The sequence below is a fragment of the Plodia interpunctella genome, chromosome 9 (genome assembly GCF_027563975.2).
Source record: "Plodia interpunctella isolate USDA-ARS_2022_Savannah chromosome 9, ilPloInte3.2, whole genome shotgun sequence".
NCBI classification, from domain to species: Eukaryota; Metazoa; Arthropoda; class Insecta; order Lepidoptera; family Pyralidae; genus Plodia; species Plodia interpunctella.
Window position 1 is genome coordinate 1,191,191 of NC_071302.1, and position 11,346 is coordinate 1,202,536.

The window sequence follows — 11,346 nt, forward strand, 5'->3', positions numbered from 1 at the left end:
TATAGTATAGTTGAGTTAGTATCCCATAACACAAGTCTCGAACTTACTTTGGGGCTCTGCTCAATCTGTGTGATTTGTCCTAATATATTTATTTATTTATTTACTGTCAACATCATCAATTGTCAGATGAGCAACATCAGATTGGTGGAGACAGAAATCAGAAAAATGCTAGACTTGTATCATAGAAATGAAAACCAATACATTTAATCTACACGTAGAATTATTTATGTAGGACTTATCCCATGAGGAGATCAATTGCTTGTTGCCTATCACGCAAAACTTCTTCACAGATTTCGATATGGATGAAATAGTACATAGATGGAACGAAACATGACTTAACAGGGTACTTTATATCTCAAAATTCCTGCAAAAACGGGGTTCTGTGGCGCAGCTAGTATATATAAGGTTTAAGTAAGTTTTTCTTGCGATAATCTTCAACGTACACGTTTCTAGCATCCATTTTTATGACAACAAAGCGGCATGATGTATTGGGCGGAGGCTTTCGAAGCAGCCGGGCGTATTTTAATGTCTCGGATGATTAATCTACTGGTCTTTGGCTTTGGGTCTTCGGGTCGCCGAAATAAAACGACCTTCCGACCCTTTGTCTTTCAATGGACCTTTGTTATGACTAATTTATAGTTTTCATGTTTATGTAATACAGTAGTGTTGGTGGGAAAAAATTGTGTTGATCAAGGATTTTGCGGTTGGCCTACTCAATCAATTAAAATGTCGAGATTATACTTTTATATAACAAATGGTGTGAGTATGTATATTATTACATATGAAATAGGTCCTAAATATGAAATATACAATTTATTAGACATATGTTGTGCAGTATTCGGGGTGCTCTTCAATAATTTCCTTTTATTAGACGATTAAAATACGTTTATTGGAAAGATTTACAGTAAAACAGAATAATTATATTAAATTTGTGCTATCTCAAGCGCGCGTGGACTAGACAGTTTTTCTAGAGAGATCTACCAGTGGTGGGGCGCGTACAACTGATGATCGATGAAAAAGTTGCCGACTTCTCACTCATAGATGGCGATAGTGGTATCATAAACATGCCCCCGGCCTTGGAAGACTCCGACTTCCAAAGTATGACGTCTTCTGGATTTATTCAACTCTCGGGCTGCAGCGGCAACGGGCAGATCTTGGAGAACGATCTTCTTATTATTCCTGTAGCCGTCCGTATGTCAGCAACACGAGAAACTCCGTCCGCACCAGGATAAGTCTTCACGATCCGTCCCAATTTCCACTTCAGAGGCGGCTGGTTATCATCCTTTATAAGGACCATGCTGTCCATGGCAATATCGTTTTTATTCGTCTTCCATTTAGTCCGCGTCTGGAGCTCAGCTATGTACTCTTTCGACCATCGTTGCCAGAAATGTAAACGAATTTGCTCGATGCGTCGATATCGGTTGAGCGCCGGAGTCGTAGATGTCGCAGCTGCTACGTCGTCGGTGCTAGCAGGAGCAGTCAACGGCCGGCCAATAAGGAAATGACCAGGCGTTAGCGGGTTGAAGTCATAAGGGTCTGAGGAAAGAGGAGACATAGGACGGGAGTTGAGGACAGCCTCGATTTGTGTCAAAACTGTGCTAAACTCCTCATAAGTTAGTTTCGCGTTGCCTACAATGCGTCTAAAATGATACTTAAATAACCTTACCCCACTTTCCCACAGCCCGCCTTGGTGGGGACTAAACGGAGCAATGTACTTAAAATTTATTCCATTACTTGTAGAATAATTTATAATTTTATCCGAATTTTCACTCAAAATTTTAGGGAATTCTTTCTCTGCACCTACAAAATTTCTCCCATTATCAGAGTAAATAGTATCAGGTTTACCCCTTCTACTAATAAAACGCTTTAGAGCTAAAATATAATCGTCAGTAGTGAGACTGGTAACAAGTTCCAAGTGTATAGCTCTAGTAAGAAAACAAATAAATAAACAAACGTACGCTTTAGTTAACTGGGCTCCTCTGCCCTTCCGGTTCAGTATGAACAGTGGCCCACAATAATCACAGCCGGTTGTAATAAATGGAAATCCACCATCCAATCGCTCAGATGGCAAATTTCCCATTATAGGAGATAACATTTTGCCTTTTATTCGCGCACACGTAACACACTCACGAACTATTTTCTTTACTAAGTTCCTAGCACTCAGTGGCCACCAACACTCGCGCAGTGAAGACAATAGCAGCTGTGGACCGGCATGAAGTAAACGTCTATGCTCGTATCTAACCAACAGTAACGTAAAATAATGTTTATTACATAACAACACTGGATGTTTCTTATCGTAGTTGAAATCAGACGAATTTGACAGCCTACCACCGACTCTAATTACTTTACGATCATCTAAAAACAAATTAAGACCTGATAAACGATTCCATTGCGATTTATTTGTTTTTACAGTCGTATTATTCAATAAATTGTCATAAACGTCCGGGAACGATTCGCGTTGTGCACACTTTACTAGCAATGCCTGTGATGCACGCAGCTCGTCCGTGGTTAGAAAACCGGTTTGTTGTTTTGAGACGCTCTGATGTCGGCTGCGAATGTTATCTATAAATCTCAAAACAAATGCACCTATGCGTAAAAGTTTAATATATGACGAATATCTTTTGAATTCAAATAAATCGTTCTCGACTGGAATGCAAACAAAGCTAACTTTAGTAGGAGGCTTTAACTCAGGCAAATCATTTAATTCTACCGACTCATTATTATCACGTATAAAATCTAAACTGAATTCACGAGACTGTAAAAAATACGGTCCGTTCCACCACAAATTATTATCAATTAATAAATTTAAATAAACGCCTCTGGACAATAAATCTGCTGGATTGTCTTTACTAGGTACATGTAGCCACTCAGACTCCTCTGTTATGTTTTTAATTTTTGCTACACGAGTTTGAACAAATGTTTTTAATAAATGTGGAGACATTTGTAACCATCCTAGTACGATAGTCGAGTCAGTCCAGAAGTAAGTTTTAGTGAAGGACAATCTCAACGAATCTACAATATGTTTATACAATTTAGCACCTACATAAGCACCACACAGCTCAAGTCTTGGGATAGTAAGTGACTTTAAAGGTGCGACCTTTGTTTTGGCACAAAGAAGTCTTACTGTGGGATTTGACGAGCCATCGCTATAGGTACGTATATAGGCACATGCACCATATGCATTCGAAGAAGCATCACAGAAAATATGGAGCTCAGTATATTGCCTATCCGTATTTAAAACGCAACGTGGAATTTTTAATTCGCTTAAGCACTTTAATGTACCGATAAAATAATTCCATGATTCGGCAATGTCCTGAGGAACTTCATCATCCCAACTTAGTTTATTAGCCCATAACTTTTGCAATAATATTTTTGCAATTATTATAGATGCTGATAATAATCCTAAGGGGTCATAAATTTGAGCTATGATGGACAACATTTGACGTTTATTCAATTTTGAATTATCTGAATTAAAATCAATTTTCGTAGTGAAGTGTAACTCATCACTATCGCTGTTCCAATCTACGCCTAATGTTTTGTTTTGAGTATGCTCGCCTTCGAAATTCTTTATCGAAGCACATCGTGTGACGTCAGAGTTGAATGTCCACTTGCGGAGTGGGAAGCATCCAGACTGCAGGACTTGGCGTGTTTTCTCACAAATGTCTAGCAAGGTTTTGTAATTATCGTGTCCCGTTATTAGATCGTCAACGAAAAAATCATCATTAATAACGCGAGCAACAAATTTATCTTCACACTCTGAGGCTAGCTGACGAATACAACGCATACTAAGGTACGGGGCTGACGCAGTACCATAAGTCACGCAAGTTAATTGGTAGACCTGTAAAGGATCAGTTGGGTTTTCACGCCAAACTATAAGTTGCAACGACCTTTGATCTGATTGAACCATGACTTGCCTAAACATTTTACAAACATCGGCACAGGCAACATACTTGTACTGACGAAATCTTAATAAAATACCGAATATATCATTTTGAAGTGCTGGACCTGGTAACTGTATATCGTTTAACGATTTATTCGAAGTAGTGACAGCACTAGCATTAAAAACAACGCGTAATTTAGTAGTCACAGCACCTTCACTATAAACACCGTGGTGTGGTAAAAAATAATTAGGGCTTTTGGGCATATCTATGCGTTCCATATGTCCCAAAGCTTCATATTCACGCATAAATTCGACATACATACGTTTATAATCAGGAGAACGTTCTAATTTACGTTCTAATGAAAAAAATCTATTTTTTGCTAACGTATAAGAATCGCCTAACGAGTCAGCTGATTCTTTAAGCGGGATACGTACCGAGAATCTACCGTCAGCCATTCGAATAGTAGTTTTAACAAACAAATCCTCACACAAACGCTCGTCGTTAGTCAGAGGACTACCTGACTGAGGCATTTCTTCTATTTCCCAAAATCGCGTAAGTTGTTCGCTCAGAGTTTGTGACAAATGACAATGTACTTGATTGGTAGACAAAATTTTATTGTTGTTTATAGGACCAGAAATAAGCCAACCTAACTTCGAATTTTGTAAGCAGGGACCATTCGATAATTGAATCCTATTTTCGCATAACAAACTCCAAAATAAATCTGCACCAATCAATAAATCGATATCTGAAGGAACACAGAAAGACGGATCAGCAAGCTGAATATTATTTGGCATTCGTATGAGGGCTTCATCAATGCATGTCGTGGGCAAACCGTTTGTTATGCGCTGCAAGACAATACATCTGGCCTTCGCCGTATAATCGCATATTTTTGATTTAAAAGTAATTTCGCATAAATGATTAGAGTGCGACACTGATTGTCCGACACCCGAAATTCGAATAGTGGACTGTATAAGAGGCGCATTAAGACGTTTTCTTAATCTATCTAAAATAAAACTATGTTGACTCCCAGAGTCTAACAGCGCTCGGGCTGTATGCATACGATTATCTTTATCCATCACATCCACTAATGCCGTGCATAACAAAACAGGTTGCAGTGGTAGATCGCCTGCGCATGTGTATGTATTCGAATAGAAGGGATCACCGCCTACTGATAACAGCGCAGCGGTCGGCATTGAGGTAGCCTGGGGAGAACTGGACATGGCGTCACTGTTAACACTGTTTTTATTAGAACTATTAAAGTGGAGTAGACTATTATGTTTGCCCTGACATTGCTTGCATGGGCCAAACGTGCAATCTGAAAGTACATGTCCAGATCGTAAACAATTGCGACATAAATTATTTTTATCTACGAATAAGGACCTGTCTTGTACAGATAAATTCAAAAAATTATAACACATATACAAAGCATGATTACCGTTACATGAAGGACATTTATGACGTTTATTATTATTACTAGTGAATTTATTTTTGGAATTACTATTATTTGTTGAGACATAACTATGAACTTTATTATTGGCCTGATTGGTTGCATTATTTGTTGGTTTCGATTGCAACTTGTTATGATTAGCACTGATCATGTCCAACATATCCGCTTTATTCCTAAGAAACCTTAGCAAATCATCTAATTTCAACTTTCGTGACGAATTTAAAACAAGAGTGCCCTTATGTTTTTCCCAGTCACTCTCCGTAGCTAAATCGAGCTTCGACACAATTAAATAAATTAATAAGGTATCCCATGTGTCCACAGGCTCCTCTAGTGTCTTCAATGCACGGAGGTTGCGTAACACAGTATCAATAAGTTTGCGAATTAGTGAGGCCGATTCTTGTTTTATATTGGAAAGAGAAAATAACGATTTTATGTGATTAACTAGGTGAACTAGGAGTCTCGCATTATGAAATCTGTTTTCTAGTAACTCCCACGCATGTTGGTAGTTAGACGCAGTAAATTCCAATGCACTAATAACTTGTAAGGCACTTCCACTGAGTGAAGAACGTAAGTAATGAAATTTTTGAATCGCATCTAAATCTGTACGTTTGTGGATCATTGTAATATAGGAATTTCTATATTCAAGCCACTGATCATACTGCCCGTAGAAGGTAGGCAACTTTATCTCGGGAAGTTTAACATGCGCGCGAGGTTTACTCGTATTCGAACTAGACCTAAAATCACTAGAACTGTCCCCAGTCTCATCACTTTCGATTAAGCATTCAGCATTAGCTAAAGCGCTAAAATATAACGACTCAAATGACTCGACATATTCGTTATCGACTGACTCATCTGATAAGCAAAGAATTTCACTATTGATTTTATTAAAATTTTGATAAATATCTATCGCCGCCTGCATTCTAAACTTTATTTCTTTGATTTGAAGCTTAGATGGGCTATTATTTTCAAATAAATCTAAGTATTTAGAAAATTGAGTCAATCTACCTCTCAAGACACCTCTTTGTTTTTTGAGGTCAGAAATATTTGAATTAATCGCTTTTCTTGAGGGAGAAACTGATCGTGCTGAAGGCACAGCTAAATTATCATCACCAGGCATTTTGTGGGCTTGGAAAATAGGGTAAAGTACTCACGATTTAAGCGGGACTGGAACGGCAATCACCCGACACGTCACTAACCGATTCTGAAATTAGCACAAATAACACAGTTTTAACACAATTCGATTGGGGAGGGAAGGATATTCAGAAGGAAACCTAACCGTTTAACTGCTGATCTGGTTCACACGTAGACGTATAGCGTTGACTAGGAGGTCCACGACGTATAGTATTCGCATCGACGTGGTCTTCTCACGATTGAAGAATCCTCTTCGTCATCCGGCCGCAGGATCAATTTTGTGCAGTATTCGGGGTGCTCTTCAATAATTTCCTTTTATTAGACGATTAAAATACGTTTATTGGAAAGATTTACAGTAAAACAGAATAATTATATTAAATTTGTGCTATCTCAAGCGCGCGTGGACTAGACAGTTTTTCTAGAGAGATCTACCAGTGGTGGGGCGCGTACAACTGATGATCGATGAAAAAGTTGCCGACTTCTCACTCATAGATGGCGATAGTGGTATCATAAACATATGTAATCACTGATTTTTAAATATATAACATATTCAAATAACCTTCATAATATATTAGTTTTTCTTCGAGTCATTATGTCTTCAGTGAAATATTTAGACTCTTCTGGCTTCCCCATACAAACATTGAACCCCTTTCAATGTTTGAATTCATCCTCTAAGGGGGTACACCCCTTAGAGGATGAATTTTGAAAAATCCGGATGCCTACATCATAGTAGCTATCTGCACGCCAAGTTTTAGCCCGATCGGTCTAGTAGTTAGGGCAGTGCGTTGATAGATCAGTCAGTCCGTCACCTTTGCATTATATATATATATATATATATATACACATCTATATAGATTACAAACATAATAATTCTTTCTCACTTCACGTGTTCCTAATTTCATTAGAGGCTCTGACTACGCGATGCCCCGAGTCAACTAACCCTAAAACCTTAAAATTTTAAAGATTTGGCTGTGACTTTCAATCTGACGCCTTCTCGACGTCAACACTCCTTGGAAAGCAAATTGGCTACATCATGAACATGCCATTAGCGTCAAGTAATAACATTACACGACAAAAATGAATTAGACAAGAACAAGTTCGCGGACCCTAACCAAACAAGTCACACCGAAACGTACGACATAATTTGATTTGAAGCACAACATTTGACAAAGTTTCCTTATGTTCGCTTGAGACTTAAATCATGTTGCGCAAAACAAGTTCGGGTGATTCTCGTGTTTATATTGTTCGATTTTGCAAGAGAATAACAAACAGAAACAATAAAACGACCTCGGTGGCGCAGTGGTAAAGTCTGAACCAAGAGTTCCCGTGTTCGATCCCCGGTCGGGTTATGATGGAAAATGATATTTTTCTGATTGGCCCGGGTCTTGTATGTTTATCTATGTATTTGTTATAAAATATAGTACCATTGAGTTAGTATCCCATAACAAACGCCAAAATAAGCCTGGAACTTACTTTGGGGCTAGCTCAATCTGTGTGATATGTCCTAATATATTTATATTTATTTAAAATAATATTATAAAATGGTGTAATTCAATAACAATGGTGTTTTACCAAGTTATGCTGTAGGTAGATTTTCCTAGAAAAGTAACATAGAAATATCGTAATAAAGTTGATTGTTGGCCTGAGTCCAAACCTCGCGATGCCCCGTGGGCCCATTAAAAGTTGTCGTGTTCCAAAACTCGTACATTTTGAATTGTTTAAATCTCATTGTTGCATTATTCAGTAACTGAAATTTACTTTCAACGTACAAGCGCAACCGATACGATTTTATAGCAATTTGGCCTCTATTAACGCCACATAAAGGTCAATTTAAAACTACTGAAGTACATGGACTGTATAAGTAAAATTGTCGAGTTCAAATATGTTTGTCACAAAACGGTGTTTGTTTTTGATACACGATTGGTGATGTTTCAGATACATGTCGCTTACAGGCACAAATCTATAATATTGTCGAGATTTTAACAATGCCGTGTGGTGACAAATGTCAACATGTATTTATTTTCAACGGACTAAGCTAGCTATGTTATGTACGTTTGAGTTTACATTGTTCGGTGTCAATACTCGTATATTACTGATGTAATCGTGTATGCAATATGTTTTTAGGACTCACAATTATTAAGACTGTAATCTAAATTGGAAGGCACACATAGGTAAGGTAAACAATAAAAAAATATCTAGCTACTGCTATGCGCTCTCCATACTTTCAGAAAATTCATCAACTGAAGTATCTCGTGCTGCTTATTATGGTAATGTTTACGAGGGTAAACATTTGACTCATTTGACCTATGGGATTATGTATTGGGGAAATTAGGTAAATAGTGAATCCACTTTTATACTTCAGAAAAGATGTATAAGAATTATTTACAACATGTATTCAGATGAACCATTAAGAAATGTATTTAAAGAGAAGGGATATCTTACTTTAACTAATATATATATCCTCGAATTGTGTTCATTTGTAAAGAACAATATGATATAGGTACTATAAGAAGAAAATAGAATTTAGAAGTAATCAAAGACATTTTTATAAATATGATTTATATTTGCCTATTGTAAATAATGAAACATACAAAAAAAAGTGCATTTATTAATGGAATCAAAGTTTATAACCATCTACCAATAGATATTAAATCAATTTCTAATTGCCAACAATTTAAATAGAAACTAAAAAAATGGCTTTTACAACAAGTATTCTATGATATAAATGAGTATTTTAATTATGATATTAAAAAGCGATAAAAAACTAAGATTTCTATGGTTATATGTAAATGTAATTTTATTAAAATTAAGATAATACTGTAATAATAAAATAAATTGATAACTTTGTTATTGAAAAATATTGCATGCCTGAAAGGGCATTGTGTTGAAACTCTTACTTATATTTACCATTCTTGTATGTATGTAACATGTACACAGATTTTGCAATATTTTTGACTTTGATATCTTTAGTATCAAGTTGAATGCTACAATAAATGCAAGTATAGTGGACTGAATGAATATATGTAGTTTCATTGCCTAATTTAACTACACGAACTGGTTATCAAATTTTATTTTTCTCCTGGTTTTGTGATGAGACACAGAATGACATAGGGACTTTCTCTGAGACCAAAATAAAAAAAATTCTAAAATATATTTTGTAGTGTAATTTAATTTTTTGGTTTGACCATCTTTGCGGAGTCTGGAGTACACAGATTCCCGGTCAGGTCCAAATGGAAAATAATCTTTTTTAGATTGACCTAAAGAAATCAAAATTCTAAAATATATTTTGTAGTGTAATTTTTTTTTTTGGTTTGACGATCTTTGCCGTCTTGACCGGGAATCTGTGTACTCCAGACTCCTCTGGAGTACACAGATTCCCGGTCAGGTCCAAATGGAAAATGATCTTTTTTAGATTGACCTAAAGTGTTGGCTGTTTATCCATATATGTATATGTTATAAAATATAGTATCGTTGATTTAGTATCCTTTAACACAGGCTCTAACTACTTGGAGGCTTGTGTAATTTGTCTTTACATATATATATATATATATATTCATTTGTTATAATTATATAACAGTAGCGATGCGTGTACATTCAGCAGCATATCAAATAAGCCTGAGCGGGCGCCCGTAAATAACGTTGAATTTGCAATGAATTTGATTAGGTTGATGTTCTATCGATGTACATATAATTTAGTATGTTTGTGATGGTGTTTCCAAACAGATGAACTATGTATGTATAACAAAACTAGTTTTAACCAATCAAAACAAACTTGTATGAAATCAATTAGACAGTATTGGCAGTTAGTTCAAAAGATTAACTCGAACCACTACAAAGCCGATTGGGGTGAGCAACCTTCGGCTAAGTAAACGTTTATTTTGGTTAATGGAAACATTTTACTTGGTAATTGCTCGAGAGAAACTTAAATTTTGCGGTTGATAATATTCTGTAACTACTAAAATTATTTACTTAAGCCTAAGATAGAGAAATCTGTAGACATTTTCCTTTTCATTTCGCTAATACAAGAAAGAGTTTCTCTTTCTTCATTCGATCCATTTCATTCGACAATAACGGGCATTCGAAATACACGACGAGAAACGGGACAAGCCGATATTTTGTTCATTGACGAGTTATAAATTATGAACCAATGAGAATGCAGGCCTGAAAATTCGAACGAAATTAAATAAATATAGACAAATCACACAGATTGATTTACCCCCAAAGTAAGTTCGAGACTTGTGGTATGGGATACTAACTCAACGATACTATATTTTGTGACATATTCACATATAGATCATTAAACACCCAAGAAACTTACCAACTATAATACTTACTATATTTTTTTATCTAGTAAGTGTGGCATAATCAGTTTGTGTTTCTGTAGTAAATAAAAGAATTAAATAAAAATTAAGGCGGCGCTAGCGTGCAGGAGATTACTCCTGCACGCTAGCGCCGCCTTAATTTTTATTATATATAATTTTTATTATATATAGTCTATTAAGACTTAAGTAAAATGAAGGTGATTTTAATGCAAACTCGTAACAATGAAAATTGATGACTGTTGATAAATGTTGTCGACCTCTGCACCGAAGTCTGGTGTCCACCGGACCGAAATGAGGGGATTATTGGCCGGCACCAGATAGCACCGGCTGGAACTGGATTGATTCCATAAGGAAAACCCGCCTCATTAGTAGAAGAGCTCGGAAAAATTCAAACTGTTCATTGTCTTAGGTAACTTGTTTAAAGAGTAAGCCTACTTAATAGAATTATTTTGCGCGATGATTGCGTTTAGCTCGCACTTTAGAAAGGACCTCTCCATAATCTCACGTGGATGTCGTATGAGGCGACTAAGGGAAAGCCTTGACAGTGGATATGCAACAACGCCAT

The 11,346-nt window shown here is 36.5% G+C and overlaps 1 long non-coding RNA gene across 1 annotated transcript; it reads right to left on the bottom strand.

The window, feature by feature from the left end:
• Positions 1-862: 862 nt before the first annotated feature.
• Positions 863-6,968, bottom strand: LOC128672510 (uncharacterized). Its single transcript, XR_010369986.1, has 2 exons — positions 6,480-6,968; positions 863-1,536 (listed from the first exon to the last, which is right to left on the bottom strand). It is a non-coding gene; the product is annotated as an uncharacterized LOC128672510 (long non-coding RNA).
• Positions 6,969-11,346: the final 4,378 nt, after the last annotated feature.